Source organism: Hyla sarda, chromosome 4, assembly GCF_029499605.1.
Source record: "Hyla sarda isolate aHylSar1 chromosome 4, aHylSar1.hap1, whole genome shotgun sequence".
In the NCBI taxonomy this organism is placed as follows: domain Eukaryota; kingdom Metazoa; phylum Chordata; class Amphibia; order Anura; family Hylidae; genus Hyla; species Hyla sarda.
In genome coordinates this window covers 259,526,308-259,541,772 of record NC_079192.1, presented here as the reverse complement: position 1 = coordinate 259,541,772, position 15,465 = coordinate 259,526,308, and the positions used below count along the sequence as shown (strand labels likewise).

General features: G+C 38.4%; 1 protein-coding gene across 6 annotated transcripts in view; it reads left to right on the top strand.

Moving 5' to 3' along the window:
- Positions 1-15,465, top strand: part of TAFA2 (TAFA chemokine like family member 2) — a 250,654-nt gene that overhangs the window by 155,920 nt on the left and 79,269 nt on the right. For all 6 annotated transcript variants that reach the window (XM_056574034.1, XM_056574030.1, XM_056574033.1 and 3 more), the window contains one exon: positions 12,866-12,920. The gene's annotated coding sequence lies outside the window, so the exon portion shown is untranslated. The remainder of the gene's footprint in view (positions 1-12,865; positions 12,921-15,465) is intronic.

Sequence of the window (15,465 nt, the reverse complement as noted above, 5' to 3'; positions counted from 1 at the left end):
AGGGACGTTGCTAAGCTCTGACAACTGTGCTTGCAGAACTCTCATTGGCTCACAGGCATATGTAGGGCGGAATTTCATAGAATATTCGCATGCATAAACCTTTCGCCTCACAATCTCATCCCTGGGTCTTTAATGATACAAGCATTGCATTTATCAGTCGAAGGAGATCCCTACAATGTGCTCAGTTTTTAAAACAGTTTGAAAAAAAGACGAATATTCATAATAGCAAATTTTTTGCGTGAAATTCGTAATATTCGCGAATTCACAAATATACAATATTCGCTGCGAATATTCAAAATGCGAATATTCGTGAGCAAAACTAAATTTGAGGAGGAAAAAACGAAAACACAAAAATAAAATTGGCCTGGTCCTTCAAGGGGTACTCCGCCCCTGGCATCTTATCCCCTATCCAAAGGATAGGGGATAAGATGTTAGATCGCCGTGGTCCCGCTGCTGGGGACCCCGGGGATCGCCGCTGCGGCACCCCGCCATCATTACTGCACAGAGTGAGCTCGCTCTGTGCGTAATGACGGGCGATACAGGGGCCGGAGCAGCATGACGCCATGGCTCCACCCCTCATGACATCATGACCCGTCCCCTTAATGCAAGTCTATGGCAGGGGGCGTGATGACCACCACGCCCCCTCCCATAGAATTGTATAGACGGGGGCGGGCCGTGACATCACGAGGGGCCGTGATGTAACGATGCTCCGGCCCCTGTATTTCTGCGATCTCGCTCTGCACAGTAATGATAGCGGGGCGCTGCAGCAGCGATCCCGGGGTCCCCAGCAGCGGGACCCCGGCGATCTGACATCTTATCCTCTATCCTTTGGATAGGGGATAAGATGTCTAGGGGCGGAGTACCCCTTCAAGGTCAATATGGGCTTGGTCCTTAAGGTGTTAAAGGGGTACTCCCGTGGAAAACTTTTTTTTTTAAATCAACTGGTGCCAGAAAGTTAAACAGATTTGTAAATTACTTCTATTAAAAAATCTTAATCCCTCCAGTACTTTTTAGGGGCTGTATACTACAGAGGAAATGCTTATCTTTTTAGATTTCTCTGATGTCATGACCACAGTGCTCTCTGCTGACTTCTGCTGTCCATTTTAGGAACTGTCCAGAACAGCATATGTTTGCTATGGGGATTTTCTCCTACTCTGGACAGTTCCTAAAATCGACAGCAGAGGTCAGCAGAGAGCACTGTGGTCATGACATCAGAGAAATCTAAAAAGATAAGCAAGATAAGACAAGCCTCTGTAGTATATAGCCCCTAAAAAGTAGTGGAAGGATTAAGATTTTTTTTAATAGAAGTAATTTACAAATCTGTTTAACTTTCTGGCACCAGTTGATTTTAAAAAAAAATTCTATTTTTTTTTTATAATAGATTAAATGTAAATGTAATAGAATTTCTTAGAGGGATACAAGCCCTCTGCTGTACTTCTGTGGGCCATCAATTTCTTTTGATGTCACATGAAACTACAGTTCAGTGTTTCCAAATAAAAAAATATTCACTCGTGGAGAAGGAATCATAGAAACATAGAATGTGTCGGCAGATACGAACCATTTAGCCCATCTAGTCTGCTCAGTAATCTGAATCCTATGCATAGTCCCTGGCCCTATCTTATATGAAGGACAGTGCCATCTATTATTTTAGTGACCCAGTCAAAAAAATCAATAAGATTTGTTTGACATGATCTTCCTGAAGTAAACCCTCTGACTGAGTACTGTATCAGGAATTCTGTGTTACAGAAGGCTATGGATGAGAAGGATTTTGGGGTGGTGATTTTTGACAGCCTCAAAATTAGTCAATATTGAAGCCATGTGGTAGGGAAAGCAAGTCGAATCCTTGGCTGCATAGCTACGGTATACCTAGCAGGAAGAGGGAGATTGTGATCTCACTGTGTAAGATAACCTCTGGAATACTGGGGGAGATTTAGCCATCTTTGTTTGTGGATAGTCAGATTAAAAGCCGTTTTTTGTTGCAGTGTTTTTGACGGTGTTGTAACAAATAGCACACATTCTTTGATAAATTTGACGCAAATTAAATTAACCTCAGAAAACACTATCAACGACCAGATCTCAAGTCGATCACTGAAAACATGTCCCACGCCATGTTACCTGCTTGTTTTACAAGGACAAAATCTGGTTGCCCTGTAACTAGATTAAATGGCCATGGAACAGTATGACACTCTTATGTTATCAAAATGTAAATGTTAATATTACGTCTGTAAGATATGTCTGAAAAGTACTGCTCCACCTCAGGGAATTTCCATGCGCAGTACCACACAGGGAAATTTGTTTGGAGTGAAGAGAAGTCAGTTTAAGGATCTGTTCACGCGGTGGAATTTCCGCAATTCTCAGAACACAGAATTCAGTATTATATAAGACTGGTCTTATATTTTTGCGGAATACGGAAACAGAATATCCGCATTTCAGCATTCCGCCTCAAAAATTCCGCTGTCTGAATTGGACTGCGGAATCATATTCAAATGAATAGGCAGTAAATTGCGGTAGAATTCTTCCGTGGAAATTGCACAGAAATTCTGCCGTGTGAGCATACCCTTATCGGGAGAAGAAAAATTTCTCTGACAGGGAAGTAGAAATGTTAGTGGGCAATGTAGAGTTAATTATAGTTATAACATTTCTACATAGGTTTTAAGTTTTGCTCCTACTGCAGTATTACTTTTCCTCTCCGGTATACATTGCCAGTATTCCAAGTACCTAGAATGACAAAACATTATAAATATGAATATATATATATATATATATATATATATATAGTATTATATTTTGAATCGAAGAAATGTATATATTGTACAATAAACTACTTAAGATCATTACTGTCATTGTTCCCAGTAGGCATTCCTATTATACTCTTAATGGTTAATCTACACATGCATACTTATTTTAGAAAACCTAACACTGCTGTGGCATGTCACTTTTGTAAGCTTGGTTTTACTTTTGGTGTGAGTTTACAGAGAAAAAGCATGTTTTGCCCCACATTTCAGCCTTTTCATGAAAAGAGCACTTTATGAATGCGTGCCTTCTGCAGTGTCAGAATCTAAAGACTCGATATCACGGCCAAGTTTTTCAAAAATCTTAATGGAAATTTTTGCGCCAAAATATCACTGGGCTAAAATGATGCGCCAAATCACAATCAGAAATTGTCATACGTTCTGGAGACCTCACCTACAAAAACATAATGATAATATAGAACAGGTTCAAGGATTGTCAACAAAAATGGTGGAAGGTCGTAAGACCTATTAAGAAAGACTTAAAGAACTAAGGTCCAGATTTATCAATCTGTTTGAGACAAAAATGTGTCAGATTTTTGTGTCGAACAGATATCAACCATTAACAGTTGAGAAACCAAAGCTGAGCTGTGATTGGCTGCTATCTGTTTTAGATAAAACTCTGAGCTACAATAAGTAAAGGTAAACATGCCGGCTATGTCTATACTAAAATAATAATAAAAAGGAGATAATATAGAGGTAGACTAGATGGACCAGGTGATCTTTTACTGCTAGGCACCTACAGACCCATATAAGGGCTTGTTTTTTTGCGCCACTAAAAAAAATATATTTGTGGAGTGAAATAGAAAAAAACTATTCTTGGTAACAAATGATGCCTGATATTTATTTTGTAGGTCCATACAGATACAAGGATGCCCAATTTATATAGGTTTTATTTTACTTCTTTAAAAAGATCCTAACTTCATGCACCAAAATTAGTTTGTTTAAAATTGTCATCTTCTGACCCCTATAACTTTTTTATTTTTCTGCATACGGGGCTATATGAGGGCTCATTTTTGCATCATAGTCTGTAGTTTATATCCGTACCTTTTTTGTTTTGATGGTTTTTTTATGGTATATGAAGTGACCAAAAATGCACAATTTTGGACTTTGGTATTTTTTTATGTGTACGCCATTAACCATGTGGTTTAGGTAAGCTTATATTTTAATAGTTCAGACATTTATGCATGCAGCGGTACCACATATGATTATTTTTATTTTTTATTACATTATTTTATTTTAAAAAATGGGAAAAGGGGGGTGATTTAAACTTTTAATAGTGAAGGAGTTAATTCACTTTTATTATCTTCTATTTTTACACTTACATTTTTTTTTTAGCCCACATAGGTGGCTATAACATGCAATTCTTCTTATTGCATATACTGATCAATGTTATGCCATAGCATATCATTGATCAGTGTCATCGGCACTCTGCTGCTCTAGCCAGCATAGCAGACTAGGAGCAGCAGATAACAGATCGGATGGTGCGGAGGCATGTGATGACTCTCCCATCGTTCACTCAGCTGATCGGGACCCGCAATATCGCCACGGATGTCCCCAGATGTCCCACTGCATTAGCAGTGAGTCCTGGCTGCTCGTAGAAACCGGGACCCACCGGGTTTATCCCCTTCTCGGCTCGTGAGAATGGTTTAAACCCCATTAACAGGACCAGGGCATACAGGTATGCCCTTGGATGCAAGGCCGTACCTGTACGCTCTTGGTCCTGGTGGGGTTAAAAGTGATTGAACAGCAGCAGCAGCATAACCGCAGTGGATACAAAGCATGTAAAAGTACCCTAAATATGAATGTGTATTTTCTAAGTAACACTAAACATCTGAGGTTCCCTGTACATTGTACTATGCCACAGGTTTTTCACATAAACAGACTGCTTGCTGATATGTCTTCATTTGTTTTGAACAAGATAATTTACATATGGGAAAAGTGTATCTATCTGGGCTTTTAATGCAGCACTGGGTTTCCTGAAGATAATTACCCTTGTTTAAAAAAAAAAAAAATCTATCAAGTGATAACAATACGACTGTTAAAATGTGTAACATTTTTAAATATCAAATGTTTAATTATTTTTTATTCTGCAGAATAATTACATGCCATTTATGTTGGTGATGCCATGCTGCTAACATCATGACATTGGGAAATAAAGCTTGCTAATCTCTCTTGAGTCATACTGAGAAGAACAGAACTTTTTAAAAACATTACATTTAAACAGTACGACAGATCTAAAATGCAAATTGCTTTATGCTAAAACTATAGTCGGTAAATCTTAGTCACAAGAATGTACATTATGATCCAGAAAAGCAAAACGTGGCCTCAAAGACAAGAAGTGCTTGCCTATTTATAATTTTACATTTTTATAACTCACATTTATGTATTTCTCATGTAACAGTCTCTTGCATATTCGTCACATTACTAAAAAATATATACATTGGTATTTAATTAGAGTATCAGTCTTAAAGGATACTTTCTATTTCAAATGATTAAAATATAAATAAAAATAAAACCAAAACAAATCTTCATAGTTTTGTTAGATTAAAAAGAGAAGGGATCAGATGATTTTGGTGCTCTCACTGTTATTAAAGGGGTACTCTGCCCCTAGACATCTTTTCTTCTATCCAAAGGACAGGGAATTAGATGTCTGATCGCGGGGCAGTCTCTCCTGCAGCCCCCCAAGTCATCACTGCACAGAGCGAAGTTTGCTCCGTGCGTAACGACTCACAATACAGGGGCCGGAGTATTGTGATGTCACGGCTCCTCCCCCTTGTGAAATCATGCCCCACCCCTCAATGCAAGTCTTAGCTCCGTGCAGTGATGACTCGGGGGGCTGCAGTAGAGATTGCGGGGGTTCCCAGCAGCGGGACCCCTGCCATCAGACAACTTATTGCCTATCCTTTATATAGGGGATAAGATATCTATGGCAGAGTACCCCTTTAAGCCCCTAAATGTCCCCTGCAAGGTGTACAGCTTTTCCATTTTTAAGGTGTATAGCTTTTCCATTTCAGGGGATTGATCTAGAGCAGTGCTATTTGCCAGTAGTACAGGCAGGTATAACCTTTCTCTTAGCTGTCTGGCCAATCACAGCGCAGAACCTACTCTTTACTGTTATACCATGACATAGTGCTGGTTGAAGTGCGCTGAACAAAACAGGCTGGCATTGTGCTGGGGATGATATACAGCACACAATTATAAATGGCATGTAGAGAGTGATGGGATTACTAATGCACACTAATATAGATAGTATTTAGAAAGAGAAGGGATCATTGATTCACTGCAAGAAAGGGGTTACACATAAACCTATAAACTGCTGGAAGCCTTGATTTACCTTTCATTGACAGTGTAGATCCTCTGGAGACCAGACACAGGCTCACAGATTGTGGGTACACAGTCCAGACTTACTCTCTCCTGGTGGCACCCTCAGTCTCTATGTTCCATCTTGGTATCTCTATTGTTAGCGACTTCAAATTGAAGACATAGTCATCTTTGGTTACGGAAGTGATTCACAAGTATGTTTATAGATGACATAGTTTATCAACAGTGACCATTTAACTCTTTCCGGCCCTATGAGGTATAGTCACGTTGTGCACAGCAATAAATTAATGTGACGTATATTAATGTCTTTAAGCGTTAACAGTCTATGAAGGGAGTGCAGGGGCTGTGCCCACTTCATAGATGGTATCAAGAAGGGCAAATTCCTGGTACTGGTGGGATGGAGGGAGCTGATCTGGACCAATGTGGGGTAATCACAGGGTCCTGATAAGCTAAGATGGCAGGGAGTCTCTAGCTAAATCCCTGCCATCCAATCAGCAATCAAAGTATACAGACAGTCTCAGGAGTGCCAATAACATTGATCAACTAAATGCTTATGCCATAGCATTGAACAGTGTTAGCAATTGTAAGACTGCATGTCATAGTCGCCTATGGGGACTAAAAACTTGTGAAAAAATAAATAAAAAATGTAATTAATGTAAAAAAATAAGCCTTCCCCAATAAAGGTTTAAATCACCCCCTTTTCACATTTTTCAAATAAAATAATGTAAATAAAAATGAACATAAACATTTTTGGTATTACCACGTGCATAAATGTTTGGACTATTAAAATATAACGTTAATATGACCACAAAGTGGATGACCTAAATATGAAAAAATACCAATTTCCTGATTTTTAGTTACTTCATTTACCAAAAAAAATAAATAAATAAATATATATATATATATATATATATATATACACATTAAAATGCAAAAAGTCCCATCAAACCAAAAAACTATAGAAACAGATCATGGTACCAAAAATACAGCTCATGGAAAAATAAATATGTAATTGGGGTCATAAGAGGACTATTTTAACCATACTCCTTTTCTAACAAAAGTTCTATTTTTTTTAAAGTAGTAAAATATAACAAAACCTAAAAAAATTATAAATTTAACATGTTATTTTAACCATAGAGTGCGCTGCATAAAAACAATCTGATTACTGGGGGTAGAAGTTTTACCCTAACAATCTAAATCTGATTCGGTATCAAGAAAACAATTTTTTTAAAGACTGAAGTACCGTAGCTTCATATTCTTCCATACTATATTTAGTTAAATACCATATTATGTAAAGTTCTTTTTTAGCTACTTAAAAACATAATATTGAAAAAGATTATATAAGCTGATGTAGATTTTGATAAAACTTGGTACACGTGTTATTTATATGTGAACTGAAAATATAGTATAGTTCAATGAACCCTAACCTACCCCCAATGGTGAAGGTCGGGGTTTTTGTCTAAAGTCACATGCAAGTCTATTGGACTTTTGGTACCTTATTCCACAAGCTCTGCTCTGCCTCTTCTGATAACTGTGTCAGTCCAGCTTGCAATTCATTGTTCCCCAGAAAAAGGGGGGGTTTCCCCTCCTGAAGGGGATTGGAGATTTATTCAATAAGAGCCCATAACCCAGTGGGACCTTTCTGTTGGACTTGCAGCTTGCAATTCACACCCCTTTTACAAACAAAGCACCATTTTCACTCAATACATCCACTTATCAGGTCCTTCAACTACAATCTCTTCATCACAGCTCCATACTCCACAAGCTCTGCATCTTTGGGAGAATGTGCCAGTCTGGCTTGCAAGACACACCCCTTCTATAAGTCATGCTCCTGTAATACTCACTCCCCTTTTTTTTCGGCCTACAATCTCTTCATCACAGTTCAGCCCCACCTAAGGTGAGAAATGAGGAAAAGAAATGAGGATGGGATATGGTGTCAGGATATGAAGACAGGATATGAGGTTGGGATACAAGGATAGGTTATGAGTAGTGTTGAACGGCATAGGCCATATTCGCAAATATATGGACGAATATTCGTCATATATTCCCTAAATTCGCATATTCGTAATAATTGCGTTTTATTTTCGCATATGCGAAAATTCGCGTATGCGAAAATTTGTATATGCGAAAATTAGCATATACAAAAACTGGCATTAGCGAAAATTCGCATATGCGAAAATTCGCATATGCTTATTTTCGCATATGGGAAAATTCGCCCGGCGGTCTCTCACAGTAGTATTAGAGCCTTCTTTATACCACACAAGCTGGAAGCAGAGAGGGGTGATCACTGTGATGTGTACTGTGAAAACAATAAATAAATAAAAGAATATTCGTAATTATGAATATATAGTGCTCTATTCTCGAATATTCGCGAATTTGCGAATATGCGATATTTGCAAATAAAATTCGCATTGCGAATATTCGCGAGCAACACTACTTATGAGAATAAGAACAATATTGTTGCTTTTCCTCTCCTACAAGGTTTAAGTAGGAAGACCGGGCAGCTTATTTTCATATTAGGGGATTTCCTTTTAGGGAATTACATGTTAATAGAGGGATGTTAAAGATCCTCCTCCATTAGACTGAAGAACTGTTACTAGGAGCTTCTCTCAGTCTGAAAGACCTGTCCTGTCTTATGTTACACAGACAACCCATTGATTTAAATGGACACTTTGCAATGTTTTTCTTTGCTGCAGTTAGATTGAATACTTATTGGTAGGTTGGAGCACAGATTACTATTGATTATTAGGAATCCCAGCAGGGGAACACTACTTGTTGTCAAGAAACTCTCCCAAAGATATGGATTTAATAAAGAAACCTTCTTTTACACACTTTCTAAATTTTTTGTAAATTAAGCATAACAGAGTAGAATACAAAAGAGATAGAGTGGTCCTGCACTGACAGGACTAGGGTAAATAGGAATAGCTAGAGGAGAACTGCAGCAGCATGATCCGGGTAACAGGTGGCAACGGTGGTGCAATGTCCAACGAGGTCAATAGAAATATAGACACAGAAGACAGGACAGCACTCACCATCCAACTCAGCTTTATTCAAGCGTTATGATGGCACGGGATGTGTGCGCAGGTGGAGGCGGGGAGCACAGCCGGGACAGACTGTTTCACGCTATCGCAGCGCTTGAAGAAGGCTTGAAGAAGTGCTGTGATAGCGTTAAACAGTCTATCCTGCCTCCACCTTCGCACACATCCGTGTCATCATAACACTTCAATAAAGCTGAGTTGGATGGTGAGTGCTGTCCTGTCTTCTGTATCTATATTAAGCATAACAGAATTTGCAGAAAGATATGTCCGGCACTCAAGCGTGTGGATAAAATGCTTGTCTTTATTGAATCTTTGCACAGAAATCACATACAAAAAGGATGTCTGACGTGTTTTGCACCAGACGGTGCTTAGTTGTAGACTGCCCAACATTACAAAACATGCTATTAAAATACCCTGGTACTGAGTCATGTGACTTACTATGTAATGGATTAAAACACAAGATCATTGGGAAACCCGGAATTGGACGTTCTGACAACTCTTTTCTCGTCACTGTTTACACTTGTGGTATACACATGCATTTCTCTTTTAACATCTTCTGGACATTACTTCTGCAGTGTGAACTAAGTGACTTAACCATTTCATGGTGACACGACATGATTGAACTTAAAATCATGGCAATCCTCCATATTTATTGTAATACCATAGTTATTAATTACTTATTATTTTCTATGGAGGAAAACTCGGGACCTCACACCATGTCGTGGACCATCAAATTACACATGAGATACACGATGATATATAAACTTAACATACCAAGTGGACCATGCCCCGTGCATATAATATAACCATATGAACTGAATACACAATAAATTGCAATGCTACTGATTTATTAATTCTCCTCAAACGATCCATATTCTGACTATTGAATACCCCATCTAAGCATATATTTTTAGGTACATGTCATAATCAAATCTAACCTTCTGTTAAGTCCCTGCGGGTGTCTCGTTTCCAAGAGGTACATCCTGTAGGTTTCTCTATTATATCAATTTCTTCTCAGATCTCTTCCTCTGGTCCCAATCTCACTCTCTCTATACCGGACACCTGAAGTGAACTAGTATCTCCTGGGTGTATACAGTATCTCTAAAATGTTTAGAGAGCACAGAGATACCTACTCTTTGTCCCCTGACATCTGCTAGATGTCTTCTGACATGGGTTTTCAATGAGTTTGTTGTACACCCAACATACTGCTTCTCACATTCTACGCAGGTGCACTCGTGTTACAATTAATGTGTGTGTATAGCTAGAAACTATATTACCAGTACATTCCATATGGTTTCAGGTTACCCACTACTTTTAGAATTGGCTAAAAGTTGTGGGTAATTGGATATGTGGCCACACTAGGTTCATAACCTGTAACCATAGGGAATGTACTGGTAATATAGTTTCTAGCTATACACACATAATTTATCCCATACGTGAATACATTAATTGTAACAAGAGTGCACTGATTAATTTACAGCACGGGTGAGCGGACTTAACATGCATGCCCCATAACAGTATCTTGGGGCAAATAGCTAATTATCATATACTGTATATTGGTCAAAACAATTATTTGTATTCTGATCCCTTTTCAAGCACCTTCTGCAAATATCCATCATGACAATACATGCTTTAACAGAAATGATTGATCTTTGGAAGAAAATAAAACTGTATTAACCCCTTAAAGACACAACGGGTTTGTGCCTTGAGGGCACAGCCAATTAACATTTTAGCATTTTTATTTTTTTCTTCTTCCCCTTCTAAGAGATATAACTCTTATTTTTCAATATGTAGAACCATATAGGGGCTTTTTTTTTTTTTTGCAGGTCCAATGTATAGCAGAGTACCTGGCATCACCTGGTCTTCCTTTGTCAACCTTGTGGAAGAGGAGAAAATCAACAATTCTTTTCCTCATGTCCCACCCTCGCATCCTGTCCTTGCATTCCGTTCTCGCATGCCAACCTCGTATTCCAACCTTGTACCCCCACCATATATACCGACCTCATATGCCATCTTCATTTTCATTCCCCCACATTAACTATTCTCTGTACCTCCCTGCCGAACATTTGGAAGTCCTGGGCAATCTCTGCAGCCCAAGAGTAAAGCAATAAGGAGATGTTCCAGAAGTCCTAAAGGCTTGCACGGGACTTAAGAAAAATCCCTAACCCTTACGAGGGTGAGAGGGGCGTGACTTGCAAGGTGGACCAATGCCCAAAAAATGGTCAAAAATAAAAGGGACATGTCTTTATGGAAGGGGAATTATTTTGCAGGAGGGTGGATGGACTAGCGTTCATCTAGATGTGGTAGCTGCAAATAAAGTGAAAGCGTTTAAGCATGCATGAGACAGGCATAAGGCTAATCTTTTATATAACATAGGGCCAGGAATTATAACAGGTAGTACAGTATGATTGTGTGCTGCTTCCTATTCATCAGCTTAGAAGTTTTGGCTACTTATCTCAAGCTGAGACTGACAGAACCCTTAAACTGAGAGACCTTGATTTTTTACTACATGCATAGACCAAGATGTCAGTACTTTTCAACGTTGCATGTTGCAGACGTTGCATGTTGCAGTGGTTAGGAAACCAACAATAAACTCTATTGACAGTAAGAGGTTTACAAAGGCGAACCTCTGCACAGATGGATTGTCAGGTTAGAATAATGAAGCATAATGATCCATTCTGTAGGGTGAGTGAAACTGGACATCCTATACCAAGCCTAGGGCATCAAACAGTGTATACTTGCATGGCATTTGGATATGAGTCAGACATCAAGCTACAGGTGTTCCATTGAACACTATTGCTATTACAAATCCTGCTTTTGTTTTAGGAGCAAGGATAGCCAGAGATTAGTCAGTCCTTTACGAGGCAACGTTGCACTTGTCCAAATCCCAGGATTATGGTGTGTGGTGGGATAATGCACAGTAGCTGGGCCCCTTTTGTTTTCATTTCAGGTACACTAACTGCTAAACATTACATTGATTTGGTTGTTGAACTAGTGGTAGAGCCATTTTCAACCAGACAAGCCCAGGCCCCATGTTGCAAATGCTACTATGAACAGCCTGCGTGATCTGAATGCATTACCACAGCCTGCAACATTTTTTGGAATTGTCTCCTATCTTGCACATCTTGGATGTTATTGGCAACTGCAAAGTGAGCTTCCAGCAGCGGTTATTGATGATTTGTGCAGAACATTCATCGGACAGCCATTAATAATGTCACTGCTAGCATGCCAAGGTGTGTAAGTGCATATATTTCTGCAATTGGCGCTCATATGCAATACTGAATAAATCGAGATGTAATATTCAGTTTCCATTTTTTCATTATTTGCATATCATTAACATGTTTATCAATCCTGTGATTTCCATAATTTCACAACATTTCCTTCTTGATGTTGAATTTTCAATGTTGAGAAGTGTGGTATATGGTTGTGTAAGGTATTTAGTACACCAATATCTTTTATGCACTGTCACTGTAATATGTGAGCAATGTTTATATATATTTTTGAAATATTAACTATACAAAATATTTTTTATTAGGTAATAATTAAACATGTTTTAGCATATGTGTAGGAAAGCCTTAACAGTTGTTGTGGTGGGAGTTACTCTTCATGTAAGTGTCATCTTTACCATGACAGATTTTGAGCCTTTAACATTATTTGGTTTGGTGTATTTTGAAAACTGACATCTAATAAGTCCCTTTCTTTTTTTTTTTACAGATGTTAAACTGTTTTCTTGTGTGCCTGGGGGGAATCAGAATTTTGAATGAAGGAGGTGAGTCCATTTTCACGTTTTGAACGGATTTGATCAATAAAGTGCTAGCTGATCTCTCCACTTTAAGACCATATCTTTCTAGATGGTTTATTAATTCCAAAATACCCTTCTCTAATCCCTCCTTTTTTCAGTATATTTTTTTGGAAGGGGGGGGGGGTTGTTGTAACTAAGGGGTTTTACTGGATAAAGCTGAAGACTAAATCCAAACATTCTAGATAACTGTAGGCTGAATAGCCATTTAGCTTACATCTATTTCTTCAAACCCTCCTCCAAAATCAGGGTGTTTGGCCTGATTCTTCTTTTTCCTGATGTCTGTCATTGAGGTATGGATACACCCATTCAAATCAGATGATTGGCCAATGTTCAATTAATGTGTATGGACACCTTTACCACAAGTGTTTGTTATAAGTAGCGATGAGTAAAACTCCTAAAATTCACCTTTGAAGCTGAAATCAGCCATCAAATTTGTTTTAGCCATTAAATCAGTCACTGGGCCAAGTGCAGAACATTCAGCCCACAAATGTAAGTATTTAAATGGTGATTCACAACATACTCTATCACTGAAATGCATGGACTCTTACGGCCAAATTAGCTCTCCTAACTATAGCTAAAATGTAATATCTTTATTCCAAAATCTCTTAAAATCCTATCACATATAAAACGATGAAATACAGTAAAAGAATCAGTAAATATACAGTCACATAAATCTCAAAACAGGTCAATCCCAAAATATTCCCTAGGGAATGTTTTGGGATGTTTTGGGATTTACTTATTTGAGGATCTCTGGTTTGATATTTATATGACTGTATATTTATCGATTCTTGCAGGGAATGTTTTGGGATCGACCTATTGGAGGATCTCTGGTTTTGAGACTTATATGACTGTATATTTACCGATTCTTGAACTGTATTTAATAGTTTTATATGTGATAGGCTTTTTAGAGATTTTGGAATAAAGATATTAAATTTAAGCTATAGTTTGGAGAGTTTTCTTTGGATAAATTATCTAATTTGGACGTAAGAGTCCATGTATTTCAGTGATAGTGTTATTTGAAATGGCAGGTTTTCTCACAGGGTCCCTAGATGTGCATAAATGGACAGCCTATGCTGTGTAAGTGTTTTCGGAACAAGAGATGGATAAGGAGGAAAATGCTACTGTCTCATTGAGGTCCTTATTTAAAGAAGTATATGAGGCTTATAAGGATAATTTAAAATCTTTTTGGGAGGTCCAATCATTGGAAAATTATCTAAAAAATTATATTATACCAAAAATAATTAATATCCTCCCCGCAGAATGGTCACGTTCACCTAACCTGCTACTTAAGTGGGAACAGGAAGCTATTGCAAGTTCTTTCAGATTTATGAAAATGTTGTTAGAGGAGGAACGGGGTACACTAGAGAATAGAAGTAAGCCCCTGAATGAGTTGATTGAGTCTGTTTTTAAAACACAAGACGGATCCAGATTATACTAGAAGGGAAGCTATCCTTGAGGCATTGGTAGATAAGTTTTATACCTCCTTAAAAAAACATAAACATAAGCAATTTGTACAAGATTTGGCCGAGTTTCTTGAGAATAGGGCGTTTAATTTTCAGTAGAAGGTTGTAGGTGAAGGTGTGGCTACTGAAGTTTCTACATCAGACATAGAATCCTCTGATTCTGAAAGAAGGGGCGGGTCTGTACACCCAACTTCCTCCCCCCGGAATAGGAGAAATCAAGGCAGGGGATGAGGAAGGGGAAGATGGGTGGATCGAAGGGGACGAGGAGGAATGGGAGGCTCAGTTACCTCCCCTTTATCCTCTTCTGCATCTACTTCTTTTTTAGAAGGGAAGAAGACCCCATATGGCCTTCGGGAAAAGGCATATCCCGCAAATGTATACAAAATTAAGTCATAAATCTGTCATTGAAAGTATTATCCTCCTTTGAGATATCAGTGGCTTCAAAGGATTTTGGTTTAGTTCCTACGTTTCAATTTAAGGTATTTGATTGGATTAGGGATTTTAATCTCTTTATCCGAAAGTTAAAGTGGAGGAAATTCTTTAAACAATATGACTATGAAAATTGTGAGGAGCTTAGTATCGCAGAGGAGGAACTACCAGATTTCAGATTGATGGCTGATTTGCTTACTGAAGGAGAAAGAGAGATAGATCAGGGCCCATTTACCATGTTGAGATTCCCAATTGACACGCCCAACTTAGATGTATTTTTGGATGTGGTCACCCATGAGTTGGAATTAATCCCTCCATGGAATGATCAATTATAACCCAATCTTACAGAGAGAGAAATAATGGCTCTGATAAATTTGGAACAGGACCCTAATATTACAATTAAGCCTTCAGACAAAGGTGGGAATCTGGTGGTCATGGACACAAGTAAATATCAAGACATTTTTGGGCCCTTTTGAGGGATTGGAAATCCTATAGAGTCATCTCAAGGGATCCCATGGATATGCTTAAAGAAGAACTAGAACAGATTTTGGTGCAGGGTTTGGGCCATCTTCTAATCTCTCACCAGGAGTTTTAGTTTATGTGGTCAGTTGACCCCCAGA